This window comes from Peromyscus maniculatus, chromosome 2 (genome assembly GCF_049852395.1).
Source record: "Peromyscus maniculatus bairdii isolate BWxNUB_F1_BW_parent chromosome 2, HU_Pman_BW_mat_3.1, whole genome shotgun sequence".
NCBI classification, from domain to species: Eukaryota; Metazoa; Chordata; class Mammalia; order Rodentia; family Cricetidae; genus Peromyscus; species Peromyscus maniculatus.
Window position 1 is genome coordinate 77,653,925 of NC_134853.1, and position 18,565 is coordinate 77,672,489.

At 38.4% G+C, this 18,565-nt stretch overlaps 1 protein-coding gene across 1 annotated transcript in view; it reads left to right on the forward strand.

The window, feature by feature from the left end:
• LOC121827235 (uncharacterized) overlaps positions 1-18,565 on the forward strand; it is a 47,236-nt gene that overhangs the window by 21,401 nt on the left and 7,270 nt on the right. The window contains exon 2 of the mRNA XM_076564218.1: positions 2,084-2,214. The gene's annotated coding sequence lies outside the window, so the exon portion shown is untranslated. The remainder of the gene's footprint in view (positions 1-2,083; positions 2,215-18,565) is intronic.

Here is an 18,565-nt window from a genome sequence, read left to right on the forward strand (position 1 = left end):
CCACATGCCTGCAATACACAAGTGCATATAGCCTCCCCAAACACACACAAGTTCACATAGCCTCCCCCAAAACACACAAGGGCACATAGCCTCCTCAAAGACACACAGTGCACATAGCCTCCCCAAACACACACAAGTGCACATAGCCTCCCCAAACACACACAAGTGCACATAGCCTCCCCAAACACCCATAAGTGCACATAGACCCTTACACACCCACACAGAGGTTGATGGTACCTAAAGAATGACACTAGAGGTAGTCTTACCTCATACTTGCATACACTGCTTTGTAGTCATCATCTCTGTGGGGCGTTTACCCACCAATCCCACAGTTCCCCAGAGTTTTCTTGAGTGTGAGCTGTGGTGGTAATCTAATTGTACTGAATTATTATTTTGATTGTATGTTAATAAATAAAGTTGTCTGGGGGTCAGAGCTATTAGAGCCATAGCAAGAGTGTGGCGATGGTGGCACATGCCTTTAATCCCATAAGATCTCTGTGTGTTCAGGGATATAGCCAGCATTGGAGACATATGCCTTTAAGACCTAGGGGGCTGTACATTCAGACAGTGACGAGGCAGTCATGTGTTTGGGTTTACAACCAATGAGAAGGCAGAACAACATACTATAAAAAAACGAACCGACAGGAAGTAGGTCTCTTTTCGTGAAGCTGGGACAGCAGGAGGAAGGGTGAGATTTTAGCTCTGAGCTCTGACCTCTCGGCTTTCTCTTTTACATTGTTTCTGTGTTTCTTATTTAATAAGACAGTTGGTTACATCTATAGTGAGCAGCAGATAGAAGGATTTATTGGGGGGAATCTTGTCAAGATAAACAGATAGAAAATAAAGGATAGCCTAGAGAGGGCCTGGAACGTATTCCAAATGGCCCCGACTGTCTCTGCCCCAGGGTATTTATAGAGATGCCAAGGGGTGGAGCAAAAGACCTCCTCCCCCAGCACAGCCAAGTGCAGACCATCTCAGACACCTGCACTCAGACCCGTGGTCCTAATCATCCTCTGTGTGGACCTGCTGGGTAAAGCCATGAGGAACCCGAAAACGGGCTCCCACACATCTCCCTACACAATAACAACTAGTTTAGTACCATTCTCTTCTAGCCCTAAGAACACATTAGCAAAATGAAGTTGTTTTTGGTGTTGGGTTTTTGTTTTGTTTTGTTTGAGATGGTCTCATTATGGAGGCCTTTCTGGCCTGGAACACATTATGTAGACTAGGCTGACCCTGAACTCAGCAGTCCTCCTGCCTGTGTTTCCCAAGTGCTGGAATTAAAGGCTTACACCGCCATACCTGGTTAAGGGTAGAATTTAAAAACAAAAACATTTTTGTATTACAAATTAGGTTCAAGTAAAAAAGTCATTAAATAAAAAGAAAAACATTTACATTTTCTCCCCCTGAAGTTCAGTCTTACCTACCATTTCTTTTTGGTTAAGAATTTGTTGGGGGGCGGGAGGGGCTGAAGAGAATGCTCAGCGGTTAAGAGCACTGACTGTTCTTCCAGAGGTCCTGAGTTCAATCCCAGCAACCACATGGTGGCTCACAACCATCTGTAATGAGATCTGACACCCTCTTCTGGCCTGCAGGTATTATTGCAGATGGAATAATGTATACATAATAAATAAATTTTTTAAAAAATATTTTTAATTCATTTTATATACCAATGGCAGATCACCCTATCTTCTATCGTGCCCCCCCCCAACCTCTCCCCGAACCCATCCTCCATTTCCTCCTTCAAAAATGTAAGGCCTCCCATGGGGAGTCAGCAGAGCCTGGTACATTCAGTAGAGGCAGGTCCAGGCCCCTCCCCTTGCATCAAGGCTATGTAAGGTGTCCTACCATAGGTAATGGGCTCCAAGAAACCAGCTGATATATCAGGGATGGATCCTCATCCTACTGCCAGGTGGCCCCTTAAGCAGATTAAGCTATACAACTATATTGTTTATCCAGGGGTCCTAGTCCACTCCCATGGAGGTTCCACGGCTGTTGGTGTAAAGTTCATGAGTTACCACTAGCTTGGTATGGTTGTCTCTGTAGGTTTCCCCATCATAATTTTGATGCTTCTTGCTCATAGAATCCCTCTTCTCTCTTCAATGGACTCCTGGAGCTCTGCCTGATGTTTGGCTGTGGATCTCTGCATCTGCTTCCATCAGTTACCTTATGAAGGATCTATGATGACGGGTATTCACCAATCTGTTTACTGGGGTAAGTCAACTCAGGCACCCTCTCCACTATTGCTAGTAGTCTAAGCTGGGGTCATTCTTGTGGATTCCTGGGAATTTCCCTAGCACTAGGTTTCTCCCTATCCCCATGATGTCTCCCTCTATCAGGGTATGTCTTTCATTGCTCTCCCACTCATTCCCTCACCCAGCTTGATCATCCTGATTCCTTATGTATTCCACATACCTTACCCTACATTGTCCCCCAAACGCTCATTTTACTAATGGAGATCTCATGTATTTCCCCTTTCCCGGGCGACCTATGTGTTCCTCTTAGTGTCTTCCTTGTTAGCTAGCTTCTCTGGAGCTGTGGGTTGTCGTCTGGTTATCCTTTGCTTTACACCTAGTATCCACTTATGATTGAGTACATACCATGTTTGTCCTTCTGAGTTTGAGTTACCTCACTGAGAATGATATTTTCTAGTTCCATCCATTTGCCTGCAAATTTCATGATGTCATTGTTTTTTAACTGCTGAGTAGTACTCCATTGTGTATATTGCCTCATTTTCTTTAGCCATTCATCAGTTGAGGGGCATCTAGGTTGTTTCCAGATTCTGGATATTACTAATAATGCCGCTATGAACATAGTTGAGCAAGTTTCATTCCAGAATTCTTGATCATTCCTTGGGTATATGTGCAAGAGGGTTATCACTGGGTCTTGAGGAAGATTGATTCCCAATTACCTGAGAAACCGCCACACAGATTTCCAAAGTGGCTGTACAAGTTTGCACTCCCACCACTAGTGGAAGAGTGTTCCCTTTGTTCCACTTCTTCCCTAACATAAGCTGTAATTAGTGTTTTTGATCATAGCTATTCTGACAGGTGTAAGATAATATCTAAGAGTCATTTTGATTTACATTTCCCTGATGAGTAAGGATGTTTAGTTCTGTATCCCATGTTTTAAATGGATTGTTTGGTATTTTGCTGTCTAGTTTCTTCAGTTCTTTATGTATTTTGGAGATCAGCCCTCTGTCAGATTTGGGGTTTGTGGTGATATTTTATTTGTACTGAAATGTTATTTTAATTTTATGTTAATAAATAAAGTTGCCCTGGGGTCAGAGCTATTAGAGCCATAGTAAGAGCGTGGTGGTTAGAAGAGCTAGGTAGATTTCTGTGTGTTCAGGGATACAGCCAGTATTGGAGACATACGCCTTTAAGACCTGGAGGGCGGTACTTACAGGCAGTGATGAGGCAGTCATGTGGTTGGGTTTACAACCAATGAGAAGGCAGAACAGAAAGATTATTTAAACAGGGACACAGGAAGTACCTCCCTCTCTCGGGGAAGCTAGGAGCACTGCAGGAGGTAAGATTTTATCTCTGAGCTCTGACCTCTCGGCTTTTCTCTTTTACCTTGGCTCTGTGTTTCTTATTTTAATAATACGATTGGTTACATCTACATCTGGCGCCCAACGTGACTAGAATCCATTAAAAACTGCTTGGGGCCGGCTCCCTAGCCGGAGCAGCCGGCTCCCTAGCCCCGGCCCAGGTCTGGACTCAGGCTGGACTGTGAGCTGCTTGCTTAAAGCCAGTGCTACAAACAGCTCAGGCCTGCCCTGCTAAACAGGGCCCCTGGCTGTAAAGCCAAGCCTTGACTCGGCTCAGAGGGAACAAGTGGCTGGCTTTAAGCTTTAGCCGGCTACCCCTTCGCTTTCACTTTCACTTTCACTTTCACTTTCGCTTTTGCTTTCTCTCTTGCTTTCTCTCTGTCTCTCTGTTTCTCTCTCTCTCTCTCTCTCTCTCTCTCTCTCTCTCTCTCTCTCTGGATTTACACCTAGGACTCTAGGTGGCTGTTTTGAAATTCGCTCGGATTTCTACTGTTCTACGCAGATTTGGTAAGTCATAAAGGAAACTATTTAAAAGACAAATTTTTTCCACATTTAAAAAAAAATGGGTTTCCTGTGTACATTGGAAGAAAATTGGGTTTTGTTTGAAATTTTAGGCAGTCTGACAATGGAACAACTATATGAGAAGATTAGTATTATGGGAATTATGCAGTTAATCACCATGCTTATTCTCATTTTACTATTTAAAAAGATAGTCGATTTAAGTGCCAGGATAACAGCTTTAGAAAAACCTGTTAATTTTAACAGTGAAGTTGGTTCAAGTTTGGATCATAAGGTTACAGAAAGAAAGCCTGTTTTCACACAATCATCCTTAATTTATCCTGTAACCGTACAGCAGATGCCTGATCAAATGGCTACACAAAATATCTGGGCTCCAATTGAACTGATGGATTTTAAAAGGTTTAAGGAGGCAATAGTATCTTATGGCATGCATTCCCCATATGTAAAGCAAATGTTAAACTCTTGGTCAACATATAATAGGATTATACCACAGGACTGGCGGGACCTTGCACAAGCTGTTCTGGAACCCAGCCAGAGAATTCAATTTCTGACTTGGTTTAAGGAGGAAGCTAGAAACGTAGAAACACAATGGAGGGATAAAGGAATACAAGTTTGTCAGGATCAGCTTATTGGAGAAGGCCAATATGCTTCAATACAAACACAATGTTTATATGATGTTCAAACCGTAATTTTATGTCGAATGGCAGCCTTGAATGCATGGGACAGAGTTGATGAACCAGGAAAAAAACATGAGTCATTCACAAAGGTTATGCAAGGCCCTAAAGAATCTTTCACAGATTTTTTAGAAAGACTGGCTTCAGCAGTAAACAGAATGGTCTCAGGATCAGAAGCTAGTAAGGCAATAATTGAAGCTTTGGCATTTGAGAATGCGAATGCAGCATGCAAAAGAATAATCAGGCCGTTAAGGGCAAGATCTGCACCTTTGGAAGATTGGATTAGAGAAACAATTAATGTTGAGGTTGATGAGCATGATACGTGGGTAGGAGAAGTAATTTCAAAAGGTTTGAGGAGTGTTAGATGTTTTGGGTGTGGAAAGCAAGGACATTTTAAAAGGGACTGTAAACAGGTCAATCCTAGAAGCAATGTTTCTTCAAGGAACAATGGCAACAGAATGCCCCTTCCTTCTGGAGTATGCAGAAGGTGTGGTAAGGGAAAACACTGGACCAACGAATGTAGATCAACAAAGGACAGACAGGGTAATCCTTTGCCTCAGTTTTCGGGAAACTCCCGGAGGGGCCTCATGCAGGCCCCCATAGCAAAACCAGTTCAAACCTTTCCTGCAGCTGTAGAGGAAATCCCTGCTCTGAGCGATTAAATAACCAAATGACTATTGGAATAAATCAGGCTGGTCAGGATGATGAAAAAGAGAGAATAGAAAATTCAGGAGAAAACATAAAGAAAATTTTTTGGCAAACTTCTATTAATGAACAGAGACCAAAATTAACGATAAAAATAAATGGTGTTTTGTTGTCTGGTCTGGTAGACACAGGTGCGGACATTACCATAATTGCACCAGAATTTTGGCATCCAGCTTGGCCTCTTCAGGAGGTAAACGTTCAACTGTTAGGAATTGGGACATTATCTGGAGTGAAACAGAGTGCAAGATGGCTGGAATGTATAGGTCCAGAAGGACAGAGAGGAAAATTAAAACCATATGTCGCTAACATAGCTATGAACCTGTGGGGTCGAGACTTGTTGCAACAATGGAATACTCAGATTAAAATCCCTCCAATCTCAGAAACAAATCATAAACTAGCACATGTTTCTGAGAGAAATATTAGAAGGCATTATTTTGAGTGGTCACCAGCCATCCATATTATACAGGAACAGGGCACAACAACTGATAATCTTCCAAAAATACCAACAGCTCTACCTTTAAAATGGTTAACAGACAAGGCTGTATGGGTTCAGCAATGGCCTTTAACAACAGAGAAACTCCAGGCTTTAGAAGAGCTGGTAGAAGAACAGCTAAATGCTCAGCATATTGAACAGTCAACCAGCCCTTGGAATTCTCCTGTATTTGTTATTAAAAAGAAATCTGGTAAATGGAGAATGGTAACAGACCTTAGAGCAATTAACAAAGTAATTCAGCCGATGGGCTCTCTACAATCTGGAATTCCTTTGCCTACTCTGTTACCAAAAGGATGGCCTCTCATAGTTATTGATTTAAAAGACTGTTTCTTTTCAATACCCTTACAAGAAAAAGACAAAGAAAGATTTGCTTTCACAGTGCCTACTTATAATAATTCTCAACCGGTTAAAAGATTTCAATGGAGGGTCCTCCCACAGGGAATGTTAAATAGCCCAACTCTGTGCCAATATTTTGTACAACAGCCATTGGAAGTGATACGTAAAAAATTTCCTAAATCTATAATTTATCATTATATGGATGATATTTTACTAGCTGACTCAAATGCAGATACTTTAGAAAGAATGTTTGAAGAAGTAAAGAAAATTTTGCCTTGCTGGGGATTACAAATTGCTCCTGAAAAAATACAAAGAGGAGATTCTATTAATTATTTAGGATATAAAATAGAGCTACAAAAAATTAGACCCCAAAAGGTGCAAATTAGGAGAGATAGACTACAGACTCTTAATGACTTTCAAAGATTATTTGGAGATATTTCTCATCTACGAACTATTGTTGGGGTAAAAAATGATGAACTGACTAATTTGTTCAAAACCTTAGAAGGTGACAAGGACTTAAATAGTCCAAGAGAATTATCACCTGAAGCTGAGAAAGAATTGGCCTTGGTAGAAAAGAAAGTACATGAAGGGCACGTGGATCGTATTGATCCAAAGCTGGATTGCATTTTGGTTATTTTACCCTCTAGGCATTCCCCTACTGGAATATTAATGCAGAGGGAAGATATTATATTGGAATGGATATTCTTACCAAATAAACCAAATAAAAAATTAAAAACTTATGGGGAAAAAATCTCTGACTTGATTTGGAAAGGAAAATTGAGACTTCGTCAATTAGCAGGAATAGACCCAGCAGAAATTGTCGTACCTTTAACTAAGGAGGACATTGAAAAATTATGGACAGAAAGTGAACCTTGGCAAAGAGCTTGCAGTAATTTTTTGGGAGAAATTAACAGCAAATATCCCAAAAGCAACAGAATTGATTTTATAAAGAGAGCTGATTGGATCTTGCCTCGAATTGTACGGCAAAAACCCATATCTGGAGTTCGTACATTTTATACAGATGCCAACAAACAAGGAAAGGCAGGTTACAAATCAGAAAATTTAAGTAAAGTGGTACAAAGTCCTTATAATTCAGTGCAAAAATCAGAATTGTATGCTATTCTGTTGGTATTAATGGATTTTTCAGAACCTCTCAACATAGTAACTGACTCTCAGTATGCTGAAAGAGTGGTATTACATATTGAGACTGCAGAATTTATCCCTGATGCTTCAGAATTAACTTCACTATTTATTCAATTACAAGATACAATCAGGAAAAGGAGTCATCCTTTATATATAACTCACATCCGATCTCATACTGGTCTGCCAGGCCCTCTAGCACAAGGCAATGATGAGATTGATAAATTATTGATAGGAAATGTGCTGGAGGCCTCAGAATTTCATAAAAAACATCATGTCAATAGTAAAGGTTTAAAAAAGGATTTTCCCATAACCTGGCAACAAGCCAAAGAAATAGTAAAGAAATGTCCTACTTGTTCCTTCTATAATCAAACACCATTACCAGCAGGATGTAACCCAAAGGGTACTCAGAGGAATGAAATCTGGCAGATGGACGTGTTTCACTTTGCAGAATTTGGAAAACTGAAATATGTACACCACAGTATCGATACTTATTCAGGATTTCAATGGGCAACTGCTTTGAGTTCTGAAAAAGCTGATTCTGTAATCACTCATTTGCTAGAAGTTATGGCCATTATGGGTATACCTGCACAAATCAAAACTGACAATGCTCCATCATATGTCTCTGTTAAAATGAAACAGTTTTTTGCTTATTACAATATAAAGCATATTACAGGTATACCACATAATCCTACAGGTCAAGCAGTTATAGAAAGGTCAAACAGAACTCTAAAGGATATGCTAAATAAACAGAAAGGAGTAACAAAAACCCCCAGAAATAGACTGCATAATGCTCTATTAACTTTGAATTTTCTGAATGCCAATGAGAAAGGAACAACAGCTGCAGAGAGACATTGGATAATAGAAAAAACTACAGAATTAAATCAGCCTATATACTTTAAGGATGTGCTGACCTCAGAATGGAAGCCAGGGTATGTATTACGTTGGGGACGAGGTTTTGCTTTTGTTTCTATAGGAGAAGATAAGCTGTGGGTACCATCAAAATTGATAAAGGTTCGATTTGAACAAGAGAAACCTCTTAATTAGAGGAGGTGATAGTTCATCAACCAGCATGAACATCCAATTTAAACTAACTTGTACCTGTAACACATGTCTTTTCATTTAATCAGATAATAACTTGCCAAAAAGGAACATCCCCAAAATTAGTCTTGGGGGAAGGTTTTTGTTTTTGTCTTTTAGGAGAATGAAGGTTAAGGAATCTGAAGGACACAAGACAAATGAGACAACTGAAGAAAAGGGACAAATCATCTATCCCAGGAAACAGAGTATATTGGAGTATATGGCATATGGGTATATATTATCTAAAAAAAATTTTATGTCTTCTTAAATGTTTGTTTCTGCTTTTCTCTAAAGATTTAACACTATTGGTTTTCTAATAGTCCCAGTTCAATTAAAATTTAAAGCTGACTTTGGAGTTGGAGAATGGCTCTCTCCTTCTTTAAACTCAAGCATGTTGTTAAAATGAAAATACAAACTCCCTGTATCATGACAGAATAAAAGAGCCATTTTCTGCTATGGGACAGGACAAAAGCCAAATTAATTAAGGGACTATTCTATTACTAATCTCAACTCTTTGATTCTATTCTGATTCTTTAAACTTTTCTTAAAGTATAAATTTTATATCAAAATTTACAAGATTAATATATATATACATTTTAAACTTTGTTAAGATATGAATGGTCATATAGAGTACTAACTAATTCTAGAAAAAAGGCTTCAGTTAGCTGCATATATATGTCTTTGTGTTCGAGTCTCTTATCAGTTTTCTGCAGGAAATCACGGCCAGGCCTAACATCAACTGAAGTCTCCGGAAAGAAGATGGGGCCCCACCACAACAACAACAACAACAACAATTCCACGTGGACAATAATAATATCACTAAGCTGACAAACATCATCTACAGATCAGCTTTGAACTACAAGGTGCTCAGAGCAATTTTGAGATGACTAGCTGAGATGATCCAGTCTCAAAGACTACTTGAATAAGGACTTGAGATAAACCCTGAACTTTGGCATTATACACAGACTGGATAATAATGAAGGATATAGTTACCTTTCCTAGAATTTGACAATTAACCTAAAATTTTTCTTTCAGGATAAAGATAACCTCGCCCATACCCAGCAGGAAGCAATTTTAAGAACGACGCCCACATTCCCAAAGAGGTGGTGTGGGGCGGGTGGTTTTTTGGTTCTTTTAATGGGTTTTGGGTCTGGGATAATTTTCATTGTTTAGGGGGGTTGGTTACAAGTTGTTGTCAAGGGTTAGGAAAAAGGCTAAGCAAAGGAGATTAGATTTAAGGTTCTTGTTTAAAAAAAAAAAAAAAGAAAAAAAGAAAGAAAGAAAAGAAAAAGACAATTACTAGTTTTAAATACTTTACATTATTACCAACTATTAGGATATAAAGAAATGAAAGTTAGTAGTTAGACATTACAATAGAAATTGTAGTCATATTAGATATGTTTTAAAAATTGAGCAGATATATTTTAGACAGGTCATCTTCAAACCCTTCAGAGATCTACAGAATATGGCATTTAAAATGTTTTAATAACTTAGAAATTTTTCTTTTTTGAGACATGTCGGCTCCTGGCAGTACCAATCTACTTCAGAGAAAATATGGGCATTGAAGAAACTGCATATGGAGTTAATTTTCATTGTGGCAAAAGTTAGCCACTGGACAACAAAGTATCCTCGTATCAACAAGACAAAATGGACAGACAGAACATGAAACAAAGGACTACCGATTCCTGCCAAAACAAGTGTGGTTATGGCTTTATCAGACGGCATCTTCTGAGGCCAGGACAATATGGCACCATCCCTGAAGTCGCCTTCACAATCTGGAAAAGGTACAGTGTCCTTTTCTTCGAAGGCAGCTGAACAGGCAGTGGGCCGATGGTTTCTGTTGTGCAATGGAACAGCAACTGAAAGCTCACGCCTCTCAATAGTAGACTGGCATTTAATAGAGGGATGTGGAGAAGAAGAGGATGCTGAGATGAAGCCATATATACACAGACAAGAAGAATGGACAGCTGAATTCAAAAACTGTCAACAATTTCCAGAATTTAAAATCCTGAATCATGACATGACACTAGTGGAATTCAGGTGTTTCTGGTACATGGACTGCTCTCACCCAGTGTGAGGTTGAACTGTTGACCTTGTGTACAACCTACTTAACAAATGAGTCTGTCAGATACGATAAGCCTATAGGCTGAAGATGATGCCCCAACACTGTGGAGAAACCTCAGGTGACTGTCCAGGCAGCTGGCTGTTTCTGTCAACTCACAAAATTTTTGGAAGTTGCTTTTGTGCACTTCCTGTTTTTATTTTTGTTAGCTAATATTATTTCCTTCTTGGGTCTCTGAGGGAGTTGAAGATTAGTTAGTTATAGTTGAAGATTAATTAGGATAGAAAGTGAATTAGATACATTTTGGACTTACTAAAATAGGATAGATAAGGGAATTATTTTCTCTGATTTGTCAAATACAAATGGACTAGACATCGTTTAGGTATTTGTTACTTGTATATATTGTATATAGTTATTGTACTTTTGTATATAGTTTTTCTTTTGTTAGTTATAACCTTTTGCCTTTTTTCTTTTTATTAAAATAGAAAAGGGGAAATGTGGTGATATTTTATTTGTACTGAAATGTTATTTTAATTTTATGTTAATAAATAAAGTTGCCCTGGGGTCAGAGCTATTAGAGCCATAGTAAGAGCGTGGTGGTTAGAAGAGCTAGGTAGATTTCTGTGTGTTCAGGGATACAGCCAGTATTGGAGACATACGCCTTTAAGACCTGGAGGGCGGTACTTACAGGCAGTGATGAGGCAGTCATGTGGTTGGGTTTACAACCAATGAGAAGGCAGAACAGAAAGATTATTTAAACAGGGACACAGGAAGTACCTCCCTCTCTCGGGGAAGCTAGGAGCACTGCAGGAGGTAAGATTTTATCTCTGAGCTCTGACCTCTCGGCTTTTCTCTTTTACCTTGGCTCTGTGTTTCTTATTTTAATAATACGATTGGTTACATCTACAGGGGTTGGTAAAGATCTTTTCCCATTTTGTAGGCTGTCATTTTGTATTGTTTACCATGTCCTTTGCCTTACAGAATGTTCTCCACTTGAGGAGGTCCCATTTGTTAATTCTTGCTCTCAGTGTCTGTGCTACTGGTGTTATATTTAGGAAGTGGTCTCCTGTGCCAATGCACTTAAGGCTACTTTCTACTTTCTCTTCTGTTAGGTTCAGTGTAATTGGATTTATGTTGTGGTATTGATACACTTGGACTTGAGTTTTGTGTGTGGTGATAGATATGGATCTATGTGCAATCTTCTACATGTTGACATCCAGTTATGCCAGCACCATTTGTTGAAGATGCTTTCTTTTGTCTAGTGTACAGTTTTGGCTTCTTTGTCAAATATCAGGTGTTCATAGGTGTGTGAATTAATGTTAGGGTCTTCAATTTAATTCCATTGCTCCACATGTCATTTTTTTGTGCCATTACCAAACTTTTATTTTTATTACTACAGCTCTATCATAGAGCTGAAGGTCAGACATGGTGATGCCTTCAGAAGTTGCTTCATTGTACAGGATTGTTTTAGCTATCCTGTGTTTTTTGTTTTTCCATATGAAGTTGAGTATTGTTCTTTCAAGGTCTGTGAAGAATTGTGTTGGGATTTTGATGGAGATTGCATTGAATCTGTAGATTGTTTTTGGTAAGATTGCCATTTTTACTGTGTTAATCCTACATATCCCTAAGCATTGTAGATCTTTCTGTTTTCTGATATCTTCTTCAATTTCTTTCTTCAGAGACTTTAAGTTCTTGTCATATAGGTCTTTCAATCACTTAGTTAGAGTTATCCCAAGGTATTTTATATTATTTGTGGCTACTGTAAAGGGTGATGTTTCCCTGATTTCTTTCTTGGCCCATTTATCATTTGTATATAGGAGAACTATTGATGTTTTTGAATGAATCTTGTATCTCTCAACATTACTGAAGGTATTTATCAGCTGTATGAGTTTCCTGGTAGAATTTTTGGGGTCACTTATGTAAACTATCATATCATCTGCGAATAGTGAAAATTTGACTTTTCCTTTCCATTTTGTATCTCCTTGATCTCCTTTTGTTGCCTTATTGCCCTAGCTAGAACTTCAAGTACGATATTGAATAGATATTGGGAGAATGGACAGCATTGCCTTGTTCCTTATTTTAGTGGAATCTCTTTGAGTTTCTCTCCATTTACTTTGATGTTGGCTGTCGGGTGGCTGTAAATTGCCTTTATTATGTTTAGGTATGTTCCCTGTATTCCTGATCTCTCCAAAACCTTTATCATGAAGGGGCGTTGTATTTTGTCAAAGGCCTTTTCAGCATGTAATAAGATGATCATGTGTTTTTTTTTTTCTTTGACTTTCTTTTATATGGTGTATTACATTAACAGATTTTCATATACTGAACCATCCTTGCATCCCTGGAATGAAGCCTAGTTGATCATGATGGATAATTTTTTTTGATGTGTTCCTGGAGTCGGTTTGCCAATATTTTATTGAGTATTTTTGCATCAATGTTCATGAGGGATATTGGTCTGTAATCTCTTTCTTTGTTGCTTCTTTGTGTGGTTTGAGAATCAGAGTAACTGTTGCCTCATAAAAGGAGTTTGGTAACATTTCTTCTGTTTCTGTTGTGTGGAACAATTTGAAGAGTATTGGTATTAGCTCTTCTTTGAAAATCTGGTAGAATTCTGTGTTGAAACCATCTGGTCCTGGGCTTTTTTTTGGTTTTGTAGAAATTTAATGACTATTTCTATTTCTTTGGGGGTTATTGGTCTATTTAAATTGTTTACCTCATAGTAATTTTACTTTGGTATGTGGTGCCTATCTAGAATTTTGTCCATTTCTTTTAGATTTTCCAGTTTTGTAAGGTACAGATTTTTGAAGTATGACCTGATGATTCTCTGGATTTCCTCATTGTCTGTTATGTCTCCCTTTTCATTTCTGATTTTGTTAATTTGGATGTTCTCTCTCTGCCTTTTATTTTGTTTGGATAGAGATTTGTCTATCTTGTTGATTTTTCTCAAAGAACTGACTCTGTGTCATTGATTCTTTGATTGTTCTTTTTGTTTCTGTTTTTATTGATTTCAGCTCTCAATTTGATTTTTTCCTGCTGTCTATTCTTCCTGGGTGAGTTTGCTTCTTTTTGTTCTAGAGCTCTCAGGTGTGCTGTTAAGTCACTTCTGTGAGGTTTCTCCAACTTCCTTATGAGGAAATTTAGCAGTATGATCCTTCCTCTTAGTACTGCTTTTGTAGTGTCCCATGAGTTTTGGTATGATGTGCATTCACTTTCATTGAATTCTAGGAAGTGTTTCGTTTCTTTCCTTATTTCTTCCTTTACCCATTGGTGATTCAGTTGAGCATTATTCAGTTTCCATGAGATTGTAGGCTTTCTATGATTTTTGCTGTTGTTGAAATCTAACTTTAAGCCACAGTGGGCTGATGAAATACAGGAAGGTTTTTTTCAATTTTTTGTATCTGTTAAGATTTTTTTTGTGTGACCAAGTATGTTGACAATTTTAGAGAAGGTTCTTTGGTGTGCTGAGAAAAAGGTATATTCTTTTCTATCAGGGTGGAAGGTTCTATAGATATCTATTAAGTCCATTTGAGTCATAACATCAGTTAGATCCCGTATTTCTCTTTTAAGTTTCTGTCTAGCAGATCTGTCCATTGATCAGAGTGGGGTGTTGAAGTCTGCCACTAACAGCATGTGGGGTTTGATGTGCAATTTAAGCTTTAGTACTGTTTCTTTTACATATGTGGATGCCCTTGTGTTTGGGACATAATTTCTGAGAATTGAGACTTCCTCTTGGTGCATTTTTCCTGTGATGAATATGTGATGTCCTTCCTGATCTCTTTTGATTGATTTTAGCTTGAAGTCTGTTTTGTTAGATAATAGGATAGCTACACCATCTTGCTTCTTAAGTCTGTTTGATTGGAAAGTCTTTTTTCAGGCCTTTACTCTGAGGTAGTGTCTGTTTTTGAAGTTGAGGTGTGATTCTTGTATGCAGCAAAAGGATGTTTTTGTTTTTGTTTCCATTCTCTTAGCCTGTGTCTTTCTATAGGTGAATTGAGTCCATTGATATTAATGGATATTAATGACCGTGGTTGTTAATTCCTGTTATCTTTTGGTGGTAGATTGTGTGTATTTTCCTTCTTTGGGATTTACTACTATGGGGTTATATATTTCCTGTGTTTTCATAGGTACACCTAACTTCTTTATGTTGGAGTTTTCCTTCTAGTGCTTTTTGTAAGGCTGGATTTGTGGATAGGTATTATTTAAATCTGGTTTTGTCTTGGAATATCTTGTGTACTCTGTCTATGGTAATTGAAAGTTTTGCTGGATATAGTAGTCTGGGCTGGCATCTGAGGTCTCTTAGTGTCTGCATTACATCTGCCCAGGACCTTCTGGCTTTCAGAGTTGCCATTGAGAAATGAGGTGTTATTCTGATGAATCTGCCTTTATAAGTCACATGGCCTCTTTCCTTTGCTGCTCTTGATATTCTTTCTTTGTTCTTTATGTTTTGTGGATTCATTATTATGTGATGAGGGGACTTTTTTGGGGGGTCTAGTCTGTGTGGTGTTCTGTAAGCTTCTTGTATCTTCATAGGTATTTCCTTCTTTAATTTGGGAAAGGTTTCTTGTATGATTTTGTTGAATGTATTTTTTTGTGCCTTTAAGTTGGTATTCTTCTATTTCTCTTATTCTTAGATTTGGACTTTTTATGGTGTCAGAGATTTCCTAGATGTTTTGTGTTATGACTTTTTTGGTTTTAGTGTTTTCTTTGACTGATGAATCTATTTCTTCTATTGTGTCCACCATGTCCGAGATTCTCTCTTCCATCTCTTGTATTCTCTTGGTTATGGTTGCATCTGTAGTTCCTGTTCATTTACTCAGATTTTTTTATTTCCATCATTCCCTCCTTTTCTATCTTCTTCATTGCTTCTGTTGCAATTTTCATGTTTTGAACTGTTTCCTTCACCTCTTTACTTTTACTTTGTTTTCTTGGCTTTCTTTAAGGGATTTATTGATCTCTTCCAATTGTTTTGGTAGTCTTCTCATCAATTTTTTTAAGGGATTTTTTCATTTCCTCTTTAGAAGCCTCTATCATCTTCATAAAATGATTTGTAAGATTGCTTACTTCTGCTTCTTCTATTCTGTGATGCTCAGGTCTTGCTGTTGTAAAACCTCTAGGTTCTCTTGGTGCCATATTGCTCTTTATGTTGCTGTATGTATTTTTGCAGTGGTGTCTACCCATCTCTTCCTCCAATAGGTGTAAAGAGGTGTCTGTGTCTGAGGTAGCTGCTCTTGGTTCAGTCTGTGCTTACTGTGTCTGTGTCTCAAGGGACCGCTCTTGGTTCAATCAGATGTGGTAGATTCTGTTTCTCAGGGAGAAACTGAGGTTACAGGGGGATGGTTGGGTTAGGGTCAGGGAGTGGATCTTGTGGATTACAGTTTCCATTGTGGGGTGTAGTGGGGTGGCTTGCGTGGAGGAGTGTTGCCTGCTAGCCTGAAACTAGGGCAGCGATCGGTGGGGGTGGGGTGCACGGATTGTGCCTTCAGCCCTAGGTCCTAGAGGCAGGACTCTCTGGATAGGAGAAGATTCATTCACCTCTTTGTCCAATCAGAGCTGGCAGATTCTGTCCAACCTTACCTATCTTACTTTTTAATACAAACTATGTTTCCTGTGTTCTTTATTTCCATCACTCCCTCAGAAATTTCCTTATAGAATATTCAGAAACACGTCCCTGTGTGTTTATGATTTTTCTGGATAATGGCATGGAAAGACTGCTTTATTTTACCCTTCAACTTCTAAGTAGCAATGTGGCGAGGTATAGATTATTTTGCAAAGGATTACAAAGTGAATGAATAGTACATAGGTAAAGACCCATTCTGATCATTATTGTTATTATTTTCAGTCCTAGGATTGTGTATGCAAGCACTCTCTTGCCGAGCTATATTCCCAGCTCTTTTTTCAGTTTTTCTTTTGAGATAATCTCACTAAGTTTCCTAGGCTCACCAGGAAGTCTGTTGCACAGATAGCCCTTGAACTTAACCATCATCCTGGCTAGTCTCCAGAGTAGCTGGTATAATAGGCCTGTGCCATAAGGCTCTATTACACTTCCTTTTTTTATTTATTGTTGTTACTTGTTTTTATTTTTTTCGGGGCCCCTCCAACAAATCACATGCAGATGCTTCTTCTTAATTATGATTGCCCAGCCTTAGCTTGGCTTAGTTTGTAGCCAGCTTTCCTTAACTTAAATTAACACATCTAGCTTTTACCTCTGGATTTTTCCCATTCTCTTCTATAAATCTTAATTTTACTTTATGGCTTGCTGGTTATGTAGCTGGGTAGCTGACCCTTGATGGCCTCTTGCTCTCTGGCGCCTTCTCAATATGTTCTGTCTGCCTGAGATTTCCAACTATCCTTTCTGGTGCCTTGCTATTGGCAAGTTCTTTATTAGACCAGCAGGTATTTTACACAGGCACAGTAACAAAGCTTTACAGAATTAAAGAAATGCAACATAAACTAACACACCTCAAAGTAATATTCTATCAAAATTAAAAAAAAAAATTTCACACAATATATTTTAGTCATATTTTCATCTCCCCAAAGTACTCCCAGATACCCACTCAACTTCAGATACTTTCTGTTAAAAATCAAAACAAAACAAAAAATTACATGGGGTCCATTTTGTGTTGACCAGCTATTCATGAGCATGTGGCTTGTCCTGGAGTGTGTTTAACATATTTTGTCTCTCTATTGAAGGAAACTGGTTTTCTCCATCCCAGAAGTTAATGGTTGCACATAGCTTCTTGGTTAGATGAGGGACTTTGTGCCCACTTCCCATTCTCTGTGCTGGGATTTTTGTCTGGCTTGAAGTAGTATAGATCTTGTGCATGCTGTCAAAGTCTCTGTAATTTCAAATGTGCATTAGCCCTATTGTGTCTGAAAAATGCTGTTTCCTTGGAGTTGTTCATCACCTCTGCCTTTTATAGCTTTCTATTTTCATATATATGTGTGTGTGTGTGTGTGTGTGTGTGTGTGTGTGTATGTGTGTATGTGTATATATGTATATATATATATATATATATATATATATATATATATCCCTGAGACTTGAGGGGAGGGCTTTAATGGGCTTTCCATTTAGTACTGAGTGCTCCAAAGAACCTCACTCTCTGAATGTTGTCCAGTATTACTTATGTACTGCAAGATGTCTCCTTTATGATGAATGCTCAGTAATGTGATACTCCATGGATATAACAATATGTAGTTAGGAGTCATTTTATTTCTATGTTCATTTGGCAGAATAATTATAGTAGATTTTCCCTTGAGGCCTCTCACCTATCTAGTCTCAGGTTCTTGGCCTCATTAGTGTGTCAGGTATAAGTTCCATCTTGTAGAGCTGGCCTTAAATCCATTTAAAAGGTGATTGGTTATTCCTATAGTTTGTGCCACTATTGCACAGTCAGTGGGTATATCTTGCATACAGGTTGTTCTTATAGCTCACAGGGTCGACACCTGTGTGAGGGTGATGATTACTTTTCTTCTTCAGTAGTGTGTTTCATACCTTTCAACACTATGAACTCTAATTACCTGGAATGAAGCTTCTAATTGAGCATGAGCTTCTGAGTGCATCTTTGGTTTCATTTTCTTTTCATTCATCTCATTCTGCCACCTAGGCCCCTAACCACACACTCTATGAACTGAACTGTCCTCTTTCCTCTGTAGTTTGACTTCCTACTTGTTTTACAGTTTGAGGCATATTTGAATGTGAGCTGTGACACTGAAAGACTATGTATTGCTCTTGGCTACAGAATGTGACAACAATCTTGACCTTACTTTGCACATAGTTCTTATGATCATGTTTTTTCAACCTTGTTCAGGTAGTGATGTGTAGTAAAATTGATATAAAAAAATGAAATGAAAGTTAAACGAATGTGCTTTCTGTTAACTATCATCACAGTCTAGGGCCAGAGACAAGAGGATTGATATCTCTGATGCCCCAAACTACTTACCATTTTCTTCTTCTCCATTGCTAGATCTCAGTTCGTGTACAAGTTTTATTCTTTTCCTATGGC